This window comes from Pelobates fuscus, chromosome 12 (genome assembly GCF_036172605.1).
Source record: "Pelobates fuscus isolate aPelFus1 chromosome 12, aPelFus1.pri, whole genome shotgun sequence".
Lineage (NCBI taxonomy): Eukaryota > Metazoa > Chordata > Amphibia > Anura > Pelobatidae > Pelobates > Pelobates fuscus.
Genome location: NC_086328.1, coordinates 76,276,621 through 76,301,422, shown reverse-complemented (window position 1 = coordinate 76,301,422; position 24,802 = coordinate 76,276,621). Strand labels below are relative to the sequence as shown.

At 46.4% G+C, this 24,802-nt stretch overlaps 4 non-coding genes across 4 annotated transcripts; all 4 read right to left on the bottom strand.

Annotated features, from left to right (window-relative positions):
* Positions 1–9,384: 9,384 nt before the first annotated feature.
* TRNAS-UGA (transfer RNA serine (anticodon UGA)) lies at positions 9,385–9,466 on the bottom strand. The gene has a single exon. It is a non-coding gene; the product is annotated as a tRNA-Ser (tRNA).
* A 6,236-nt stretch (positions 9,467–15,702) lies between these two features.
* TRNAS-UGA (transfer RNA serine (anticodon UGA)) lies at positions 15,703–15,784 on the bottom strand. The gene has a single exon. It is a non-coding gene; the product is annotated as a tRNA-Ser (tRNA).
* A 233-nt stretch (positions 15,785–16,017) lies between these two features.
* TRNAS-AGA (transfer RNA serine (anticodon AGA)) lies at positions 16,018–16,099 on the bottom strand. The gene has a single exon. It is a non-coding gene; the product is annotated as a tRNA-Ser (tRNA).
* Positions 16,100–18,353: 2,254 nt separating this feature from the next.
* TRNAS-CGA (transfer RNA serine (anticodon CGA)) lies at positions 18,354–18,435 on the bottom strand. Its single transcript has one exon. It is a non-coding gene; the product is annotated as a tRNA-Ser (tRNA).
* Positions 18,436–24,802: the final 6,367 nt, after the last annotated feature.

Below are 24,802 nucleotides of genomic sequence, written 5' to 3'. Positions count from 1 at the left end.
TTTCGTATCGAGAAGGTTGCACTATGCCTTGTTACCTTTTTTATGTTGCTAGGAAATTCCTAAATAGCTTTACATGGCTGAGCAGCCCCTTGAGTGCTGCAGTTAAGTCTTGATAGTTCCTGATAGTCGTGTGGTTTTTAAATCTATTTGATCACATCATGCTAAAAGTTCTTAGACGGTTGGAAGAAGTCCAATGGCAAACAAGTGATAGTTGTAGATTATGCTAGCTTTAGTGTACCTATAATCTTAATTTTATTAATGACAGGAGGCGAATATTTGCTTAAGTCTCTCTTTACTAGAACTCCACAGCAGTAAAAAACACAGAGAGTTAAACAACCAATCAGAAAATAGTAAGGAGACCATATAACTCCCTTCCCAGCATTCCATTTCCTCTTTCTAACTGCGACAACAAATAAAGTAAGGAAAAGCATAACACAATATAACAGAAGGTCCATCTTGACATAGATAACGATCCATGCAGAAACTGTTCAACCGAAACGAAGACTTGAACTTGACCTCATCTTGATAACTTTACACTGAAACGAGAAAAAGACAGTCGAAAGGGGTGATTAGCCAATGAAGTGTACTTCTAAAATCATGTAGCCACCAGACACAATATGTAAGAGCCAACCACCAAGTCTATCGGGCCCGCCCCCGAATTAGAAAATACCGAAATAACCACTATAGAAACTGAACGGTATAGTAATTCTTTATTCAACAAACATACAATAACCAAGAAAAAACCAAGGGTCGGGAAAGGAAAAAGGGTGGGAAATATTCGCCTCCTGTCATTAATAAAATTAAGATTATAGGTACACTAAAGCTAGCATAATCTACAATTTTATAACATGACAGGAGGCTTCATATTTGCTGTTTTAACGCTCATTCAGAAGAACCAACGATGCATGTTCCGCCGGTCTGAAGTAGAATCTCCGGAAGGTGTCCTCTCGAGACCAGTCTGCTGAACGTAGAATCTCGGAGAGAGAAGCACCTGCCATCAGTGCTCCAGATGCTGCCGCACCTCTGACTGAGTGAGCACCGAACGACGAATCCACACCGGCCAAGGACAGGAGCCATCTGATCCAGCGAGCCAGGGTAACGGTCGAAACCGGTTTATGGGGGCGAACGTAAGAGATCAACAGCTGTCCTGATTGAGAGGGTCGAAGCGGCTTGGTAACAGCCACATAACGAGACAGGGTAGAAACTACACAGAGCCTAGGGGCTTCTCGAAAAAATGGGTAGAAGACTGTAGAAGAGTCAGATTTGGTACGCCTTGTAATTGAAAAAGTCACCCCGTCCGGGGAAAAGGAGAAGGCGTTAACATCGAAAGCCCTAACGTCGGAGACCCGACGAAAAGACACCAAACATAACAGAAGCGCAAATTTGGCCGACAGTTGTCGTAGAGGAAGATCCTGATTTTCCGGCCAAGACTGAATGAAATCCAAGACCCGATGAACGTCCCAGAGCGATGTATATTTAGGAGCCGGGGGGCGCGACAGTCTGATCCCTCTCAACAGCCTACATACCAAAGGATCCTGTCCAATCGGCGTCCCTAGGAGAGGGACATGAGCCGCCGAGATGGCCGACCTGGCCACGTTCACTGAGCGATAAGATTTACCCTGGACAAACAGGTGTGAAAGGAAATTCAGAACGCTGGGGACAGGTGCTGTAAAGGGATCGACACTCCGTTCCACGCACCAGCGACACCAAACGTTCCAGGCGGATAAATAACATCTTCTCGTGCCCGGGGCCCACGAGTCCCATAGGAGGTCCCTAGCCGATTCCGATAGGTCCTCGACCCTCCAGGAGCCCCGGAAAGAGTCCAAGCCACCAAACGGAGATGGCCCTCCAGAACGAGGGGGTGATGATTGCCTTGAGTGTCTGACAGGAGTGTCGGCAGTGCCGGGAGAAGGAGCGGATGTTGACAAGACAGCTCCAACAGTTCCGGGAACCAGGCCTGGCCCTGCCACAGAGGTGCCAGCAATACTAACGACACTCGTTGACGTCGTAGCTGAAGTAGTACCCTGGGTATCATAGTGAAGGGCGGAAAAGCATAGGCTCCCAGTGACGGCCAGTCTTGAAGGAAGGCGTCCACCGCCGTGCACGTCGGGTCCGGGAGCCAGCTGAAGTACCTCGGGACCTGGAAGTTCGTTCTGGATGCGAACAGGTCCACCGTGAAAGGGCCCCTCCGTCGCGCCACCTCGAGGAAGACTTGCCGATGCAGTCGCCAGTCGCTGGCATCTCTCCAGTGTCTGGAGAACCAGTCTGCCGTCAGGTTCGATACTCCTGGAAGATACTCTGCCTGGAGGGTGATATTGCGCTGAAGGCAAAAGTTGTATATCTCCTTCGTGACTTCCGTCAGGGCTTGAGAACGTGCCCCCCCCCAGGCGGTTGATATACTGCACCGCCGAGATATTGTCCATCAGGAGGATGCAGCAATCCGACAGGTGGCCCGCAAGGCTGCGTATAGCAAACGACCCCGCGATCATCTCCAGGCAGTTGATGTGGTATCCTGCCTCCGTGTTCGACCAGGGGCCTCCTGTGGAGGCAGTCGCACAGGTCGCACCCCAGCCCCACAAGCTCGCGTCCGATTCTAGGACAAAGTCTGGGGTCGGCCCGAAAATCGCCTTGCCGTTCCAGGCCGACATGTGTAACAGCCACCACCGGAGCTCGGTCTTGACTTCCTGAGTGAGGGATATTCGCTGGTCGTAAGAGGGCGTCCGGTGTAGGAAGCGCGCCTTCAGGCGCTGCATGGCCCTGTAGTGAAGGGGGCCCGGGTAGATGGCTTGGATAGAGGCGGACAGGAGACCCACTATTCGCGCCAGAACCCTGAGAGGAATCGTGACCTGGCGTAGAATCCTTCGAATCTCTTTCCGAATGGCCGTGATCTTCGTCTGGGGAAGTCGTAGGATGCACTGAACCGCATCGATCTCGAAACCCAGAAACTGAACCACCTGCGTTGGTGACAGGGCTGACTTCTCCCGGTTGACCACAAATCCCAGGGATTCGAACAAGGAGACCGTGAAGGCCGTCTGAGATTTCAGCCTGGAGGCGTCCTCGCAGAAGAGAAGCAAGTCGTCCAGGTATATCAGGCAACGAATGCCCCTGGAACGTAGGCATGCGGTCACCGGTTTCAGCAGCTTGGTGAAACACCACGGAGCCGAGCTGAGGCCGAAGGGAAGGCAGGTGAACTGGCAAGGCCTTCCTTCCCAAACGAAACGTAGAAAACGACGATGCTCCGTCGCCACCGGAACGGACAGGTATGCGTCCTTCAGATCCAGGCGAGTGAACCAATCTCCTTGATGCAAGAGGTCCCGTAGTAGATGGATGCCTTCCATCTTGAAGTGGTGGTAAGAAACGAAGGCGTTGAGACTCCTCAGGTTTATAACCGGTCGGAATTCTCCAGACTTCTTCTTGACCAGAAAAATCGAGCTGAAGAAACCGCCGTCGTCCGGAGCCCACTGAACCGCCCCTTTGTCGAAGAGGGTTCGTATCTCGGCGTCGACCAAGGCCTTTGATTCCCTCGACGATACCGGCATCCGGGGGAGGGATTCCTGAACAGGAGGGGAATGGAAGTCTATGACGTAACCCCGGACCGTTTGGAGGATCCATGCGTCCGAGGAGATGTCTTTCCACCTGTCGAGACAAAAACGTAAACGGCCGGCATGCAAATACCTGTGGTAAACATGTGGTGTCATGTGTCTCACCTGATGGCATTCTGCCCCGACCACGGGCGCGGTTACCTCTGCCGCGGTCCGACCTCCAGGAGGCGAAGGAACCCGGGCGGTAGCTGGGGAAGAAGGATGGAGAGCGGGATCCTCGTTGGCCCGAAGGCCAGAAGCGGCTGGAGGCACGACCCCGCTGCCTACCAGCCCTGCCAAAAACACGTGTAGAGTGGGAACGAAACACCCTCTTTATCGAAGTCTGCGCCTTATTCAGGGTGGTGTAGAGGTTAACATGCCTCTGGAGCTCCTTGATGAAGGGTTCGCCAAATAAAAGGCCCTTGGCCAACGGGCCCAACTCCTTGGAACCCAGCTCCGACAATTTGCCGTCCATGCGCATGAGGACTGCTCTTCTCCGTTCCGTGCACAGGGCCGAGTTGGAGTTGCCCAGCAGGCAAACAGAGCGCAATGCCCAATCCCTGATGGCAGTAGCGTCCAGGGGTGAGCCCTGAGTGACGGCCTCATCCGCCATGGCCAGGATCCGCGACAGCGGTCCGAGCAAGTCCAGCACTTTATCCGGTGCGAGGCGGAGGTTGCGCTCGACCCCTTTCTTGGGGTCGCGACCAGTCCGGGTCAAGTAGGTGGAGACCATCGGATCAAATTCGGGTGTTACAGCGACCTTGTCTGGCAAGGTAGGTCTCGGGCATTCAGCCCTCAGCCTCTTTCGAACTGCACAGTCGAGGGGTCTGCGGACCCAATAGTGAACAAATTGGGCCAGGTGATCAGGCAGAGACCACTTGGGAGACCGGGGGTGCCGGATGTTGCGCGGATCAAAGAGGGGCACGCCTGTGGCATCCAGGAACACGTCCTCCCCCAGAGGGGCGCGTAGGTTCTCCGAGGTGGTCTCGTCGGCATCCTGATGGTATGCCTCCTCCTCCGAATCTTCCCCACCCCACCCGCCCTCGTCCTCCGAGGGGGACTGGTCCGCCCGCCATTCATCCAGGACAGACAGAGGCGCGGGAAGGGTGAAATCTTCCTCCTCTTCGGGGAAGTATCTCGGGCGTGCTGGAGAGGAAGCGGACGCCCGCTTAGGTCGCTTAGCAGGAGCCTTGCCCTTCCGGGCAGTATGCTCAGGGCCTGCACCCTTCCAGTAGCGCTTAGGTGCGCGTGCTTGGCTCCTGTCTGGAGAGTCGGGCTCGGACTCGACCAGCATGCGCTGGGCCTCCGGTGCCTCCCTCTCTTGGGGTGGCTGGGGCATAGCGCGCAAGAGCGCTTTTTCCACTGACGCGGCGACGGCCGCATTGATCATAGCCTGCAAGTTCTCTTGGGTCGAAGCGTCCATTTCAGGGCAGCAGCGTGAGCCTGGAGTAAAAATGACAGGTGAGACCCGGTTAATATGAGAGCAATGTATGAGTGACAACAGTATGGCCCCAGAGGACCCCCGCATAAACTCCCCACTGAATAATATAGGCCAGCAGCCGATGGGGGTTGAGCACGGTCAGAGCCGGCTTCGTAATAGGGCACAGGCAGGGGGTCCGAGCGTAAATATAGTCAGGGCTGGCCGGCAAAGGCGCAGGCCCAGCAGGCAGTCTTATGGCACAGACAAGGCAGGCCAATCTTGTGGGCACAGATAAAAAACAGGCCAATCTTATGGGGACCGACAACGCAGGCCAATCTTATGGGCACAGACAAAGCAGGCCAATCTTATGGGCACAGACAAAGCAGGCCAATCTTATGGGCACAGACAAAGCAGGCCAATCTTATGGGCACAGACTCAGCAGGCCAGTATAATGGGCACAGACACAGCAGGCCAGTATAATGGGCACAGACACAGCAGGCCAGAATATGCACGGTGTCAGCAGGCCAATATTGTATGTACAGTCACATGTGCACTAGAAGCAACTGGGTACGTGCTCTCAAATAGTAGTGTAGGATGAAATATACCATGTAAATAAAATGGGGCATACACCTTTAAGGGACACTGAACGCCCTTTACCTTGAGGTGTTAACAGTACACCAAAAATAAAAGCTACCTGAGCAGGGCCAAAGAAAGGGTCCCTGCATACACATATGGGGTAAAGCTGACCAATGTATACAAAAACACCAAAATAACTGTTTAGGTAGGTGGATTAGATCAGTGAGCTTTGTCCTCAGACTAAAAATAGTACTTAGTCCTGGGACTGTCCATATTGTACTACACGGGGGAGGAGAGGGGGTTCCCAGACCCCACACAGGCCTGCAGCCGCGGTCTGTGTGAGTGGGAGCCCCCCGCGCCGGCAGAGAAGCAGGGAGCCTGGCGCCAAGAATCAAACGGGCGGGGGAGGGGGCGAGAGCAAGAGCTCCCTTCTCCACCCAGCGGACACACGCGGTCCGCGGATCGGGGCGGGCGCGAGGTGCGGCCACGTGGTGAAAGTTCCGGTCGGCGGGAGAGCGCTCAGAAACGAGCGCCCCGCGACCGGAGCTGAGGGGAAAAAACCTCACGGACCGCTGGAGACGTACTCCGCGGTCCCGGTGCTCGGGGGGATCGGAGGAGGCAGAACGGGCCAGCCTCCAGAAACCCCCGAGCAGGGAAAAAAGTGTGACACCAAAGGGAGGAAGAAAGGGGACAGTGAGAGAAACGGGGATAGAGATCCCCAGAGGGATATAACACCAGAATGAAAGGGAGTCCCCAGATCTTAAATGGACAGAACAGTAAAATACATAAAATACATAAACCACATCAAGTACATAAACCCACAATAAAAGTACATGAAGTAAGTATAATATCCAATAATAAACCCAAAGCCACCAACTAAAAAGCAGGAGGCAGTGGTACTCTGACCTGTTACTGATGCGGAGCAGTAAAGAAAGAGGAAATGGAATGCTGGGAAGGGAGTTATATGGTCTCCTTACTATTTTCTGATTGGTTGTTTAACTCTCTGTGTTTTTTACTGCTGTGGAGTTCTAGTAAAGAGAGACTTACGCAAATATGAAGCCTCCTGTCATGTTATAAAATTGTGCTTTTCCAACTCTTTGGAGTCCTCCAAGTTGCTAATGGCATTAGGAAATCTCTCTGGAGGCAGACAAAGGGAAAGCTGGCGCCAGGAGAGACAAGTAGGTTTTAGCATTGTAAATGCTGCTTGGGCTCTCTTTTCTATTGGTGAAAATAAAAGTTGCGTCAAACAGTCATTTAAGCCTCAGAATAAAGTAATTGCTGTGAACAAACATGGAGCACGACTGAGACATAGCAAGCATATCGATCGCTTTTCATCATGTATTGGTTAAAACAGTTTTGACAGTGGGGTGTGGAAAAGCAAACTGATCAACAGACTAGCACCCACGGGAACAAGCCAAACGTAGTTGGCAGGAATCGAACCTGCGCGGGGAAACCCCAAAGGATTTCAAGTCCATCACCTTAACCACTCGGCCACAACTACACAGGAATGCTTTGAGGGAAACCATTCGAAGAACGGTAGGGTTTGAGGCCCTTCTGATTCCAACTCTTTAGTTTGCGGCATGAAACATTCTTCAGCGAGAGAAAAGGAATAGCTGGCAATACAGCGACGGATAAGTACTCAAACGCACTTTAATACATGCAGACTTTGCATTTCATTAAGTTTTAAAGAATATTCAAGGATGACGGAAAACAAACCTCCGTAGTCGGCAGGGGGAGACCCCAATGGATTTCTAGTCCATCGCCTTAACCACTCGGCCACGACGACACGGCGTTTGTGTCTCTCTTTTTCTGTGCTCGCAGATCTTCTCATCCTGTTTGTATATTTTGGAGTTTCTTTTCTTCCTCTCCAATGTGCCTACGTTTGCCTACTTTTGCTAACTAAAATAAACAGCACTTTATCTCATGGGCCTTCTTTTGGAAGACTCTCTACAGCCTACTCAGAATGTTGACCAGCTTCCTCCTTTTTACTCACACCTCACTATGTATTCTTGGACATTGGCTGACTACTGCCAGATCTCATCTATTAATCAGCTTATACAGACACTGCAGCAAATTCATATGCTACCAGCACAATCCAGACCAGATACAAATAATCCCTGCATTCACTCAAAGGTAACTTATTCATACTAAATCCTGTGCATGCTGCCAGATGGATTTACTACAGAACTGTAGCAGAGACGATTCCTGGAAGAGGAAAGAAAGTAAAGGCTGGGCGAAGCCTTCTAGAGTAGAGTCCAGAAGAGAAAAAAAAAAGTGCATTACTTTGAAAACTTGTTTTCTGGGCTATTTGAAATCAATAACGTGTCAATGTTTAGGAAAAAATAGATAACTAAAGACAGAAGGAATCCAACTATTAAACTGAGTCGAGATAGAAATATAGCCAAAAGGCAGCTTCTGTTCTTTCCCAAAATCTCTCTAGGCGCTGTTTTTTTAAATGTGCATCGTTTCAAAGTTACCGCTAAGGGAGAGTTGGAACCTCTTTCTTTTTTTGCATGGCTCTTCTTTCTATCTACAGGCTCACTAAGGCAAATTCAAAATGTTAAATAGCTTTCTGTGGTTAAGCCCTGGTCACACAACTCACTGTGTGTGACTTTACTCTTGGCTGGCTCAGGGCAGACCTCTATTATCAAACAACTTACACAGCATGGGCAACCGGTTAGCATTCTGACAGACAAACTTAATGTAGAGCCTTCATTCCCCACAGGAATGCCATCGAAACCAGACACATTGTGACCGAAAGCAAACCAAGCATATAGTCAGTTTTTTTATAAAGGTTTTTCTTGTGCTTAAACCATGACCCTAGCCACTTTCCTGAAATGATAAAAAAGTTATGTGTACTTTGTTTTCTTTTTCTTTTTCCCATCAGGCTTTCTGCTCCAAAGGTCTGCTCCATCGATCCAACTGAGATTTCTGATCTTTCGTATCGAGAAGGTTGCACTGTGCCTTGTTACCTTTTTTATGTTGCTAGGAAATTCCTAAATAGCTTAACATGGCTGAGCAGCCCCTTGAGTGCTGCAGTTAAGTCTTGATAGTTCCTGATAGTCGTGTGGTTTTTAAATCTATTTGATCACATCATGCTAAAAGTGCTTAGACGGTTGGAAGAAGTCTAATGGCAAACAAGTGATAGTTGTGCTTTTCCAACTCTTTGGAGTCCTCCAAGTTGCTAATTGCATTAGGAAATCTCTCTGGAGGCAGACAAAGGAAAAGCTGGCGCCAGGAGAGACAAGTAGGTTTTAGCATTGTAAATGCTGCTTGGGCTCTCTTTTCTATTGGTGAAAATAAAAGTTGTGTCAAACAGTCATTTAAGCCTCAGAATAAGGTAATTGCTGTGAACAAACATGGAGCACGACTGAGACATAGCAAGCATATCGATCGCTTTTCATCATGTATTGGTTAAAACAGTTTTGACAGTGGGGTGTGGAAAAGCAAACTGATGAACAGACTAGCACCCACAGGAACAAGCCAAACGTAGTTGGCAGGCTTCGAACCTGCGCGGGGAAACCCCAATGGATTTCAAGTCCATCGCCTTAACCACTCGGCCACAACTAGGTTTTAGCATTGTAAATGCTGCTTGGGCTCTCTTTTCTATTGGTGAAAATAAAAGTTGCGTCAAACAGTCATTTAAGCCTCAGAATAAAGTAATTGCTGTGAACAAACATGGAGCACGACTGAGACATAGCAAGCATATCGATCGCTTTTCATCATGTATTGGTTAAAACAGTTTTGACAGTGGGGTGTGGAAAAGCAAACTGATCAACAGACTAGCACCCACGGGAACAAGCCAAACGTAGTTGGCAGGCTTCGAACCTGCGCGGGGAAACCCCAATGGATTTCAAGTCCATCGCCTTAACCACTCGGCCACAACTACACAGGAATGCTTTGAGGGAAACCATTTGAAGAACGGTAGCGTTTGAGGCCCTTCTGATTCCATCTCTTTAGTTTGTGTTAGTGCTTAGGACGGCATGAAACATTCTTCAGCGAGAGAAAAAGAATGGCTGGCAATACAGCGACGGATAAGTACTCAAACGCACTTTAATACATGCAGACTTTGCATTTCATTAAGTTTTAAAGAATATTCGAGGATGACGGAAAACAAAGGATTCGAACCTGCGCAGGGAAACCCCAATGGATTTCTAGTCCATCGCCTTAACCACTCGGCCACGACTACACGGCGTTTGTTTCCCTCTTTTTCTGTGCTTGCAGATCTTCTCATCCTGTTTGTATATTTTGGAGTTTCTTTTCTTCCTCTCCAATGTGCCTGCGTTTGCCTACTTTTGCTAACTAAAATAAACAGCACTTTATCTCATGGGCCTTCTTTTGGAAGACTCTCTACAGCCTACTCAGAATGTTGACCAGCTTCCTCCTTTTTACTCACACCTCACTATGTATTCTTGGACATTGGCTGACTACTGCCAGATCTCATCTATTAATCAGCTTATACAGACACTGCAGCAAATTCATATGCTACCAGCACAATCCAGACCAGATACAAATAATCCCTGCATTCACTCAAAGGTAACTTATTCATACTAAATCCCGTGCATGCTGCCAGATGGATTTACTACAGAACTGTAGCAGAGACGATTCCTGGAAGAGGAAAGAAAGTAAAGGCTGGGCGAAGCCTTCTAGAGTAGAGTCCAGAAGAGAAAAAAAAAGTGCATTACTTTGAAAACTTGTTTTCTGGGCTATTTTAAATCTATAACGTGTCAATGTTTAGGAAAAAATAGATAACTAAAGACAGAAGGAATCCAACTAATAAACTGAGTCGAGATAGAAATATAGCCAAAAGGCAGCTTCTGTTCTTTCCCAAAATCTCTCTAGGCGCTGTTTTTTTAAATGTGCATCGTTTCAAAGTTACCGCTAAGGGAGAGTTGGAACCTCTTTCTTTTTTTGCATGGCTCTTCTTTCTATCTACAGGCTCACTAAGGCAAATTCAAAATGTTAAATAGCTTTCTGTGGTTAAGCCCTGGTCACACAACTCACTGTGTGTGACTTTACTCTTGGCTGGCTCAGGGCAGACCTCTATTATCAAACAACTTACACAGCATGGGCAACCGGTTAGCATTCTGACAGACAAACTTAATGTAGAGCCTTCATTCCCCACAGGAATGCCATCGAAACCAGACACATTGTGACCGAAAGCAAACCAAGCATATAGTCAGTTTTTTCATAAAGGTTTTTCTTGTGCTTAAACCATGACCCTAGCCACTTTCCTGAAATGATAAAAAAGTTATGTGTACTTTGTTTTCTTTTTCTTTTTCCCATCAGGCTTTCTGCTCCAAAGGTCTGCTCCGTCGATCCAACTGAGATTTCTGATCTTTCGTATCGAGAAGGTTGCACTATGCCTTGTTACCTTTTTCATGTTGCTAGGAAATTCCTAAATAGCTTTACATGGCTGAGCAGCCCCTTGAGTGCTGCAGTTAAGTCTTGATAGTTCCTGATAGTCGTGTGGTTTTTAAATCTATTTGATCACATCATGCTAAAAGTGCATAGCCAAAAGGCAGCTTCTGTTCTTTCCCAAAATCTCTCTAGGCGCTGTTTTTTTTAAATGTGCATTGTTTCAAAGTTACCGCTAAGGGAGAGTTGGAACCTCTTTCTTTTTTTGCATGGCTCTTCTTTCTATCTACAGGCTCACTAAGGCAAATTCAAAATGTTAAATAGCTTTCTGTGGTTAAGCCCTGGTCACACAACTCACTGTGTGTGACTTTACTCTTGGCTGGCTCAGGGCAGACCTCTATTATCAAACAACTTACACAGCATGGGCAACCGGTTAGCATTCTGACAGACAAACTTAATGTAGAGCCTTCATTCCCCACAGGAATGCCATCGAAACCAGACACATTGTGACCGAAAGCAAACCAAGCATATAGTCAGTTTTTTCATAAAGGTTTTTCTTGTGCTTAAACCATGACCCTAGCCACTTTCCTGAAATGATAAAAAAGTTATGTGTACTTTGTTTTCTTTTTCTTTTTCCCATCAGGCTTTCTGCTCCAAAGGTCTGCTCCATCGATCCAACTGAGATTTCTGATCTTTCGTATCGAGAAGGTTGCACTATGCCTTGTTACCTTTTTTATGTTGCTAGGAAATTCCTAAATAGCTTTACATGGCTGAGCAGCCCCTTGAGTGCTGCAGTTAAGTCTTGATAGTTCCTGATAGTCGTGTGGTTTTTAAATCTATTTGATCACATCATGCTAAAAGTGCTTAGACGGTTGGAAGAATTCCAATGGCAAACAAGTGATAGTTGTGCTTTTCCAACTCTTTGGAGTCCTCCAAGTTTCTAATGGCATTAGGAAATCTCTCTGGAGGCAGACAAAGGGAAAGCTGGCGCCAGGAGAGACAAGTAGGTTTTAGCATTGTAAATACTGCTTGGGCTCTCTTTTCTATTGGTGAAAATAAAAGTTGCGTCAAACAGTCATTTAAGCCTCAGAATAAAGTAATTGCTGTGAACAAACATGGAGCACGACTGAGACATATCGATCGCTTTTCATCATGTATTGGTTAAAACAGTTTTGACAGTGGGGTGTGGAAAAGCAAACTGATCAACAGACTAGCACCCACGGGAACAAGCCAAACGTAGTTGGCAGGATTCGAACCTGCGTGGGGAAACCTCAATGGATTTCAAGTCCATCGCCTTAACCACTCGGCCACAACTACACAGGAATGCTTTGAGGGAAACCATTCGAAGAACGGTAGGGTTTGAGGCCCTTCTGATTCCATCTCTTTAGTTTGCGTTAGTGCTTAGGACGGCATGAAACATTCTTCAGCGAGAGAAAAAGAATGGCTGGCAATACAGCGAGGGATAAGGACTCAAACGCACTTTAATACATGCAGACTTTGCATTTCATTGAGTTTTAAAGAATATTCAAGGATGACGGAAAAAAAACCTCCGTAGTCAGCAGGATTCGAACCCCAATGGATTTCTAGTCCATCGCCTTAACCACTCGGCCACGACTACACGGCGTTTGTGTCCCTCTTTTTCTGTGCTCGCAGATCTTCTCATCCTGTTTGTATATTTTGGAGTTTCTTTTCTTCCTCTCCAATGTGCCTACGTTTGCCTACTATTGCTAACTAAAATAAACAGCACTTTATCTCATGGGCCTTCTTTTGGAAGACTCTCTACAGCCTACTCAGAATGTTGACCAGCTTCCTCCTTTTTACTCACACCTCACTATGTATTCTTGGACATTGGCTGACTACTGCCAGATCTCATCTATTAATCAGCTTATACAGACACTGCAGCAAATTCATATGCTACCAGCACAATCCAGACCAGATACAAATAATCCCTGCATTCACTCAAAGGTAACTTATTCATACTAAATCCCGTGCATGCTGCCAGATGGATTTACTACAGAACTGTAGCAGAGACGATTCCTGGAAGAGGAAAGAAAGTAAAGGCTGGGCGAAGCCTTCTAGAGTAGAGTCCAGAAGAGAAAAAAAAAAGTGCATTACTTTGAAAACTTGTTTTCTGGGCTATTTGAAATCAATAACGTGTCAATGTTTAGGAAAAAAATAGATAACTAAAGACAGAAGGAATCCAACTATTAAACTGAGTCGAGATAGAAATATAGCCAAAAGGCAGCTTCTGTTCTTTCCCAAAATCTCTCTAGGCGCTGTTTTTTAAATGTGCATCGTTTCAAAGTTACCGCTAAGCGAGAGTTGGAACCTCTTTCTTTTTTTGCATGGCTCTTCTTTCTATCTACAGGCTCACTAAGGCAAATTCAAAATGTTAAATAGCTTTCTGTGGTTAAGCCCTGGTCACACAACTCACTGTGTGTGACTTTACTCTTGGCTGGCTCAGGGCAGACCTCTATTATCAAACAACTTACACAGCATGGGCAACCGGTTAGCATTCTGACAGACAAACTTAATGTAGAGCCTTCATTCCCCACAGGAATGCCATCGAAACCAGACACATTGTGACCGAAAGCAAACCAAGCATATAGTCAGTTTTTTCATAAAGGTTTTTCTTGTGCTTAAACCATGACCCTAGCCACTTTCCTGAAATTATAAAAAAAGTTATGTGTACTTTGATTTCTTTTTCTTTTTCCCATCAGGCTTTCTGCTCCAAAGGTCTGCTCCGTCGATCCAACTGAGATTTCTGATCTTTCGTATCGAGAAGGTTGCACTATGCCTTGTTACCTTTTTTATGTTGCTAGGAAATTCCTAAATAGCTTTACATGGCTGAGCAGCCCCTTGAGTGCTGCAGTTGAGTCTTGATAGTTGCTGATAGTCGTGTGGTTTTTAAATCTATTTGATCACATCATGCTAAAAGTGCAAGCAAGCTGACTGTTTGTACTTGCAGGATCCATTGGCCCTGTCGTAATGTCAGGATCGGGACAGGGATCCAACACGCAGCGTACAAACAGTAGCCAGATACGTATACCGGACCTTAGAATGGCCGGACTAACGTAAGTAGTACTGTAGAGAATAGTCAAAGACAAGCCGAGGTCGAGGGTAACAGAAGACAGGTAAGCGAGAGACAAGCCGAATCAAGGGTACAGAGGTAAGCAGAGTAGGATAAACGAGCCGGGTCAAAACCAAAAGGCATAAGCAGAATACAAGCACTTAGTGACTAGAACAAGCTAGAACCACGACAGGGCAATGAGCTAAAGAAAGAAGCTCCGTTAAATACCCTGTTCAGGAAAGTAACCACGCCTCCGAGGAGTCCTGATTGGTCCTGCAGCAATTGACTGACAGGTCGTTCCGGGTATTGTCCTGCCGTCGACTTCCGGTCGTGATGCTGTAAAAGGCAGTCACTCCCTCGCGGCCGGCTTAACATGACCGGATAGACCGCGAGGAAGGAAGCCATCAGACCGTCTGGATGGAGGAACGGCTAAGTCTCTACCTCTTTCGGAGGTAGAGACCACAGGTACCCTGACACTCCTATTACGACGAGTACGGCCACTCTAAGTTCCGGTAGACGTATCTCTCCTCTGTGCTGTCTTCTGTTTGGCTGGATCCTGCGTGTAGGGGTATATACTCGTTACACTATTAAACTGAGTCGAGATAGAAATATAGACAAAATGCAGCTTCCGTTCTCTCTCAAAATCTCTCTAGGCGCTGTTTTTTTAAATGTGCATCGTTTCAAAGTTACCGCTAAGGGAGAGTTGGAACCTCTTTCTTTTTTTGCATGGCTCTTCTTTCTACAGGCTCACTAAGGCAAATTCAAAATGTTAAATAGCTTTCTGTGGTTAAGCCCTGGTCACACAAATCACTGTGTGTGACTTTACTCTTGGCTGGCTCAGGGCAGACCTCTATTATCAAACAACTTACACAGCATGGGCAACCGGTTAGCATTCTGACAGGCAAACTTAATGTAGAGCCTTCATTCCCCACAGGAATGCCATCGAAACCAGACACATTGTGACCGAAAGCAAACCAAGCATATAGTCAGTTTTTTCATAAAGGTTTTTATTGTGCTTAAACCATGACCCTAGCCACTTTCCTGAAATGATAAAAAAGTTATGTGTACGTTGTTTTCTTTTTCTTTTTCCCATCAGGTTTTCTGCTCCAAATTGCTGCTCTGTCGATCCAACTGAGATTTCTAATCTTTCGTATCGAGAAGGTTGCACTATGCCTTGTTACCTTTTTTATGTTGCTAGGAAATTCCTAAATAGCTTTACATGGCTGAGCAGCCCCTTGAGTGCTGCAGTTAAGTCTTGATAGTTCCTGATAGTCGTGTGGTTTTTAAATCTATTTGATCACATCATACTAAAAGTGCTTAGACGGTTGGAAGAAGTCCAATGGCAAACAAGTGATAGTCGTGCTTTTCCAACTCTTTGGAGTCCTCCAAGTTGCTAATGGCATTAGGAAATCTCTCTGGAGGCAGACAAAGGGAAAGCTGGCGCCAGGAGAGACAAGTAGGTTTTAGCATTGTAAATGCTGCTTGGGCTCTCTTTTCTATTGGTGAAAATAAAAGTTGCGTCAAACAGTCATTTAAGCCTCAGAATAAAGTAATTGCTGTGAACAAACATGGAGCACGACTGAGACATAGCAAGCATATCGATCGCTTTTCATCATGTATTGGTTAAAACAGTTTTGACAGTGGGGTGTGGAAAAGCAAACTGATCAACAGACTAGCACCCACGGGAACAAGCCAAACGTAGTTGGCAGGATTCGAACCTGCGCAGGGAAACCCCAATGGATTTCAAGTCCATCGCCTTAACCACTCGGCCACAACTACACAGGAATGCTTTGAGGGAAACCATTCGAAGAACGGTAGGGTTTGAGGCCCTTCTGATTCCATCTCTTTAGTTTGCGTTAGTGCTTAGGACGGCATGAAACATTCTTCAGCGAGAGAAAAAGAATGGCTGGCAATACAGCGACGGATAAGTACTCAAACGCACTTTAATACATGCAGACTTTGCATTTCATTGAGTTTTAAAGAATATTCAAGGATGACGGAAAACAAACCTCCGTAGTCGGCAGGATTCAAACCTGCGCGGGGAGACCCCAATGGATTTCTAGTCCATCGCCTTAACCACTCGGCCACGACTACACGGCATTTGTGTCGCTCTTTTTCAGTGCTCACAGATCTTCTCATCCTGTTTGTATATTTTGGAGTTTCTTTTCTTCCTCTCCAATGTGCCTACGTTTGCCTACTTTTGCTAACTAAAATAAACAGCACTTCATCTCATGGGCCTTCTTTTGGAAGACTCTCTACAGCCTACTCAGAATGTTGACCAGCTTCCTCCTTTTTACTCACACCTCACTATGTATTCTTGGACATTGGCTGACTACTGCCAGATCTCATCTATTAATCAGCTTATACAGACACTGCAGCAAATTCATATGCTACCAGCACAATCCAGACCAGATACAAATAATCCCTGCATTCACTCAAAGGTAACTTATTCATACTAAATCCCGTGCATGCTGCCAGATGGATTTACTACAGAACTGTAGCAGAGACGATTCCTGGAAGAGGAAAGAAAGTAAAGGCTGGGCGAAGCCTTCTAGAGTAGAGTCCAGAAGAGAAAAAAAAAAGTGCATTACTTTGAAAACTTGTTTTCTGGGCTATTTGAAATCAATAACGTGTCAATGTTTAGGAAAAAATAGATAACTAAAGACAGAAGGAATCCAACTATTAAACTGAGTCGAGATAGAAATATAGCCAAAAGGCAGCTTCTGTTCTTTCCCAAAATCTCTCTAGGCGCTGTTTTTTTAAATGTGCATCGTTTCAAGAAGGCGAAGCCTTCTAGAGTAGAGTCCAGAAGAGAAAAAAAAAAGTGCATTACTTTGAAAACTTGTTTTCTGGGCTATTTGAAATCAATAACGTGTCAATGTTTAGGAAAAAAATAGATAACTAAAGACAGAAGTAATCCAACTATTAAACTGAGTCGAGATAGAAATATAGCCAAAAGGCAGCTTCCGTTCTTTCCCAAAATCTCTCTAGGCGCTGTTTTTTTAAATGTGCATCGTTTCAAAGTTACCGCTAAGCGAGAGTTGGAACCTCTTTCTTTTTTTGCATGGCTCTTCTTTCTATCTACAGGCTCACTAAGGCAAATTCAAAATGTTAAATAGCTTTCTGTGGTTAAGCCCTGGTCACACAACTCACTGCGTGTGACTTTACTCTTGGCTGGCTCAGGGCAGACCTCTATTATCAAACAACTTACACAGCATGGGCAACCGGTTAGCATTCTGACAGACAAACTTAATGTAGAGCCTTCATTCCCCACAGGAATGCCATCGAAACCAGACACATTGTGACCGAAAGCAAACCAAGCATATAGTCAGTTTTTTCATAAAGGTTTTTCTTGTGCTTAAACCATGACCCTAGCCACTTTCCTGAAATGATAAAAAAGTTATGTGTACTTTGTTTTCTTTTTCCCATCAGGCTTTCTGCTCCAAAGGTCTGCTCCGTCGATCCAACTGAGATTTCTGATCTTTCGTATCGAGAAGGTTGCACTATGCCTTGTTACCTTTTTTATGTTGCTAGGAAATTCCTAAATAGCTTTACATGGCTGAGCAGCCCCTTGAGTGCTGCAGTTGAGTCTTGATAGTTGCTGATAGTCGTGTGGTTTTTAAATCTATTTGATCACATCATGCTAAAAGTGCTTAGGCGGTTGGAAGAAGTCCAATGGCAAACAAGTGATAGTCGTGCTTTTCCAACTCTTTGGAGTCCTCCAAGTTGCTAATGGCATTAGGAAATCTCTCTGGAGGCAGACAAAGGGAAAGCTGGCGCCAGGAGATACAAGTAGGTTTTAGCATTGTAAATGCTGCTTGGGCTCTCTTTTCTGTTGGTGAAAATAAAAGTTGTGGCAAACAGTCATTTAAGCCTCAGAATAAAGTAATTGCTGTGAACAAACATGGAGCACGACTGAGACATAGCAAGCATATCGATTGCTTTTCATCATGTATTGGTTAAAACTGTTTTGACAGTGGGGTGTGGAAAAGCAAACTGATCAACAGACTAGCACCCACAGGAACAAGCCAAACATAGTTGGCAGGATTCAAACCTGCGCAGGGAAACCCCAATGGATTTCAAGTCCATCGCCTTAACCACTCGGCCACAACTACACAAGAATGCTTTGAGGGAAACCATTCGAAGAACGGTAGGGTTTGAGGCCCTTCTGATTCCATCTCTTTAGTTTGCGTTAGTGCTTAGGACGGCATGAAACATTCTTCAGCGAGAGAAAAAGAATGGCTGGCAATACAGCGAGGGATAAGTACTCAAACGCACTTTAATACATGCAGACTTTGCATTTCATTGAGTTTTAAAGAATATTCAAGGATGACGGAAAACAAACCTCCGTAGTCGGCAGGATTCGAACCTGCGCGGGGAGACCCCAATGGATTTCGAGTCCATCGCCTTAACCACTCGGCCACGACTACACGGTGTTTGTGTCCCTCTTTTTCTGTGCTCGCAGATCTTCTCATCCTGTTTGTATATTTTGGAGTTTCTTTTCTTCCTCTCCAATGTGCCTACGTTTGCCTACTTTTGCTAACTAAAATAAACAGCACTTTATCTCATGGGCCTTCTTTTGGAAGACTCTCTACAGCCTACTCAGAATGTTGACCAGCTTCCTCCTTTTTACTCACACCTCACTATGTATTCTTGGACATTGGCTGACTACTGCCAGATCTCATCTATTAATCAGCTTATACAGACACTGCAGCAAATTCATATGCTACCAGCACAATCCAGACCAGATACAAATAATCCCTGCATTCACTCAAAGGTAACTTATTCATACTAAATCCCGTGCATGCTGCCAGATGGATTTACTACAGAACTGTAGCAGAGACGATTCCTGGAAGAGGAAAGAAAGTAAAGGCTGGGCGAAGCCTTCTAGAGTAGAGTCCAGAAGAGAAAAAAAAAAGTGCATTACTTTGAAAACTTGTTTTCTGGGCTATTTGAAATCAATAACGTGCCAATGTTTAGGAAAAAAATAGATAACTAAAGACAGAAGGAATCCAACTATTTGTAGCGGTACTTACCTTATCCGGGGGCCGGCCGCGGTCCTCTCTTCAAGCCGAACGCGGTCCTGCGGCTGCACGAGCCGTGCGCGGCTCATCCGACTCTCCTAACAGGAAGACGGGCAGTGACCGCGAGATGCGGTCACGTGTCCCGCCTGCAGCTAAGAGCGCGCCGCGAGTCTCGGGCCCGCCCTTAAAGAGACAGTGGGAGCCTAAATTGCAAAAAGGCTCCCATTGGCTCCTGTCATGCCAATCACCCCATACACTTACCTGTTGGGGGTGTGGAAGTGACAGGAGCCAATCACATTAGTTTGAAGGCTACTTATACTCACCCTTTTCCCTTAGTTCCTTGCCCTATCGTGGTTTCTGCTACAGTTCCCTTTAGTGCTTGTTGTGTTCAGTTGTGTTTCTCCGTATTTGACTTTGGCTTTGTATTCTGACTTCGTTTTCGCTTTATCCTTGTCTGTACTGTTTGCCGGCTTGCTGATTCCTGTGTACCAGACCCCGGCTAGTTTTCGTTTACGCTGTCTCTTTGTGCCCTTGACCTCGGATCGTTCCTGACTCTGTCTTCTCCTATTACGTCGAGTCCGGCCACTCTAAGGTCCGGTAGACGTATCTCTCCTCTGTGCTGTCTTCTGTTTGGCTGGATCCTGCGTGTAGGGGTATATACTCGTTACACTATTAAACTGAGTCGAGATAGAAATATAGCCAAAAGGCAGCTTCCGTTCTCTCTCAAAATCTCTCTAGGCGCTGTTTTTTTAAATGTGCATCGTTTCAAAGTTACCGCTAAGGGAGAGTTGGAACCTCTTTCTTTTTTTGCATGGCTCTTCTTTCTACAGGCTCACTAAGGCAAATTCAAAATGTTAAATAGCTTTCTGTGGTTAAGCCCTGGTCACACAAATCACTGTGTGTGACTTTAATCTTGGCTGGCTCAGAGCAGACCTCTATTATCAAACAACTTACACAGCATGGGCAACCGGTTAGCATTCTGACAGACAAACTTAATGTAGAGCCTTCATTCCCCACAGGAATGCCATCGAAACCAGACACATTGTGACCGAAAGCAAACCAAGCATATAGTCAGTTTTTTCATAAAGGTTTTTCTTGTGCTTAAACCATGACCCTAGCCACTTTCCTGAAATGATAAAAAAAGTTATGTGTACTTTGTTTTCTTTTTCTTTTTCCCATCAGGCTTTCTGCTCCAAAGGTCTGCTCCGTCGATCCAACTGAGATTTCTGATCTTTCGTATCGAGAAGGTTGCACTATGCCTTGTTACGTTTTTTATGTTGCTAGGAAATTCCTAAATAGCTTTACATGGCTGAGCAGCCCCTTGAGTGCTGCAGTTGAGTCTTGATAGTTGCTGATAGTCGTGTGGTTTTTAAATCTATTTGATCACATCATGCTAAAAGTGCTTAGGCGGTTGGAAGAAGTCCAATGGCAAACAAGTGATAGTCGTGCTTTTCCAACTCTTTGGAGTCCTCCAAGTTGCTAATGGCATTAGGAAATCTCTCTGGAGGCAGACAAAGGGAAAGCTGGCGCCAGGAGAGACAAGTAGGTTTTAGCATTGTAAATGCTGCTTGGGCTCTCTTTTCTGTTGGTGAAAATAAAAGTTGTGGCAAACAGTCATTTAAACCTCAGAATAAAGTAATTGCTGTGAACAAACATGGAGCACGACTGAGACATAAGCAAGCATATCGTTTTGACAGTGGGGTGTGGAAAAGCAAACTGATCAACAGACTAACACCCACGGGAACAAGCCAAACGTAGTTGGCAGGATTTGAACCTGAGCGGGGAAACCCCAATGGATTTCAAGTCCATCGCCTTAACCACTCGGCCACAACTACACAGGAATGCTTTGAGGGAAACCGTTCGAAGAACAGTAGGGTTTGAGGCCCTTCTGATTCCATCTCTTTAGTTTGCGTTAGTGCTTAGGACGGCATGAAACATTCTTTAGCGAGAGAAAAAGAATGGCTGGCAAAACACACATTAATACATGTAGACTTTGCATTTCATTGGGTTTTAAAGAATATTCAAGGATGACGGAAATCATACCTCCGTAGTCAGCAGGATTCAAACCTGCGCGGGGAGACCCCAATGGATTTCTAGTCCATCGCCTTAACCACTCGGCCACGACTACACAGCGTTTTTGTTCCTCTTTTTCTGTGCTCGCAGATCTTCTCATCCTGTTTGTATATTTTGGAGTTTCTTTTCTTCCTCTCCAATGTGCCTACGTTTGCCTACTTTTGCTAACTAAAATAAACAGCACTTTATCTCATGGGCCTTCTTTTGGAAGACTCTCTACAGCCTACTCAGAATGTTGACCAGCTTCCTCCTCTTTACTCACACCTCACTATGTATTCTTTGACATTGGCTGACTACTGCCAGATCTCATCTATTAATCAGCTTATACAGACACTGCAGCAAATTCATATGCTACTAGCACAATCCAGACCAGATACCAATAATCCCTGCATTCACTCAAAGGTAACTTATTCATACTAAATCCCGTGCATGCTGCCAGATGGATTTACTACAGAACTGTAGCAGAGACGATTCCTGGAAGAGGAAAGAAAGTAAAGGCTGGGCGAAGCCTTCTAGAGTAGAGTCCAGAAGAGAAAAAAAAAAGTGCATTACTTTGAAAACTTCTTTTCTGGCCTATTTGAAATCAATAACGTGTCAATGTTTAGGAAAAAATAGATAACTAAAGACAGAAGGAATCCAACTATTTGTAGCGGTACTTACCTTATCCGGGGGCCGGCCGCGGTCCTCTCTTCAAGCCGCGCGCGGTCCTGCGGCTGCACGAGCCGCGCGCGGCTCATCCGACTCTCCTAACAGGAAGACGGGCAGTGACCGCGAGATGCGGTCACGTGTCCCGCCTGCAGCTAAGAGCGCGCTGCGAGTCTCGGGCGCGCCCTTAAAGAGACAGTGGGAGCCTAAATTGCAAAAAGGCTCCCATTGGCTCCTGTCATGCCAATCACCCCATACACTTACCTGTTGGGGGTGTGGAAGTGACAGGAGCCAATCACATTAGTTTGAAGGCTACTTATACTCACCCTTTTCCCTTAGTTCCTTGCCCTATCGTGGTTTCTGCTACAGTTCCCTTTAGTGCTTGTTGTGTTCAGTTGTGTTTCTCCGTATTTGACCTTGGCTTTGTATTCTGACTTCGTTTTCGCTTTATCCTTGTCTGTACTGTTTGCCGGCTTGCTGATTCCTGTGTACCAGACCCCGGCTAGTTTTCGTTTACGCTGTCTCTTTGTGCCCTTGACCTCGGATCGTTCCTGACTCTGTCTTCTCCTTGTCAGGATCGGGACAGGGATCCAACACGCAGCGTACAAACAGTAGCCAGATACGTATACCGGACCTTAGAATGGCCGGACTAACGTAAGTAGTACTGTAGAGAATAGTCAAAGACAAGCCGAGGTCGAGGGTAACAGAAGACAGGTAAGCGAGAGACAAGCCGAATCAAGGGTACAGAGGTAAGCAGAGTAGGATAAACGAGCCGGGTCAAAACCAAAAGGCATAAGCAGAATACAAGCACTTAGTGACTAGAACAAGCTAGAACCACGACAGGGCAATGAGCTAAAGAAAGAAGCTCCGTTAAATACCTGTAACGAGTATATACCTCTACACGCAGGATCCAGCCTAACAGAAGACAGTACAGAGGAGAGATACGTCTACCGGACCTTAGAGTGGCCGGACTCGACGTAATAGGATAAGACAGAGTCAGGAACGATCCGAGGTCAAGGGCACAAAGAGACAGCGTAAACGAAAACTAGCCGGGGACTGGTACACAGGAATCAGCAAGCCGGCAAACAGTACAGAATAGGATAAAGCGAAAACGAAGTCAGAATACAAAGCCAAGGTCAAATACGGAGAAACACAACTGAACACAACAAGCACTAAAGGGAACTGTAGCAGAAACCACGATAGGGCAAGGAACTAAGGGAAAAGGGTAAGTATAAGTAGCCTTCAAACTAATGTGATTGGCTCCTGTCACTTCCACACCCCCAACAGGTAAGTGTATGGGGTGATTGGCATGACAGGAGCCAATGGGAGCCTTTTTGCAATTTAGGCTCCCACTGTCTCTTTAAGAGCGCGCCCGAGATTCGCGGCGCGCTCTTAGCTGCAGGCGGGACACGTGACCGCTTCCCGCGGTCACTGCCCGCCTTCCTGTCTGAACAGTCGGACGAGCCGCGCGGCTCGTGCAGCCGCAGGACCGCGCGCGGCTTGAAGAGAGGACCGCGTCCGGCCCCCGGATCAGGTAAGTACCGCTACAGTACCCCCCCTGAGGACACGCCCTTCGGGCGGGCAGGACCAGGCCTGGCAGGAAAACGCGAATGGAAAGAACGTACAAGGCGGGGAGCATGAACAGCATCCGCAGAAATCCAACTGCGCTCCTCAGGCCCATAACCCTTCCAATGTACCAAGTACTGAAGCCGACCCCTAAGAAAACGAGAGTCAATAACAGCAGATACTTCGAACTCCTCATGACCCTCCACAGAGACAGGAGGGGGAGGGGGAGTATGCCGGGTATAGCGGTTGCGTACGTAAGGCTTCAACAAAGAGGTGTGAAATACATGCACAAGTAGTACAAGCACTTATATAGTCAGTAACATCCTTACGTAAGGTATCCCACCAGAAATACCGAGAAACGGCTGACACTGTTTTGGAAATACCAGGATGTCCAGCAGTCTTAGTATCGTGATAAAGTGACAGAATATCCCGTCTCTCGGGAATGTCAACGAACAATTTATCATTAGGCCTCTCGCTGGGTGCCATGCCTTGTTTCGCTTGTATGGCCTGCAAGAGGGACGAGGAAATAGACAATATAGTAGTTGCTATTATCCTGTCTGGGGGAATGACAGGAGTGACATCAATCTCCTGTTTGTCAATAGTCTCGAATTGTCTGGACAGAGCGTCCGCTTTGGTGTTCCGGTCACCTGGCCTATAGGTGATTATATAATTAAAATGAGACAAGAACAGTGACCACCTAGCCTGCCTTGAAGACAATCTTTTAGCTTCGCTAAGGTAGGATAGGTTCTTGTGATCTGTAAATATGAGAATAGGATCCTTAGTTCCTTCTAGCAAATGTCTCCATTCTTTGAGTGCTAAAATGATAGCAAGGAGTTCGCGATTACCCACATCATAATTCCTCTCTGCCTTGGACATTTGTTTAGAAAAGAAGCCACAAGGATGCAATGGCTTGTCAGGAGACTCTCTTTGGGATAAGACAGCACCTACCCCTATATCGGAAGCATCAACCTCAAGTATATATGGCAATGAGGGGACAGGATGCTGTAAAATAGGGGCAGAGGCGAACGTAGTTTTAAGAAAGTCAAAAGCCTGAAGTGCCTCAGTAGACCAGACACGTGTATTGCCATCCTTTTTAGTCATACGAGTAATAGGCGCTACTATAGACGAAAAACCTTTGATAAAACGTCTATAATAATTAGAGAAACCCAGAAAACGCTGGATGGCTTTCAGACCTTGCGGCAGAGGCCATTCTATGACTGCAGCGAGCTTCTGGGGATCCATCCGAAAACCCTCGGCGGAAATCAAATACCCTAACACCAACTGTGAAGAGGGAGAGGTGATGACCTGGAACCGAATGGTTTCATAGTGTAGAACCCCTGTGTACATGTGTAGCGGTGCAGTCTCGTGAGTAACAACAGGAGATATCAATGGTCTACCATCTATGGCCTCAACGGCCAAGGGTATCTCCTTCTCTCTGATGGGAATATTGTTTCTCTTTACAAAACCAGAGTCTATAAAGTTCTCGGCT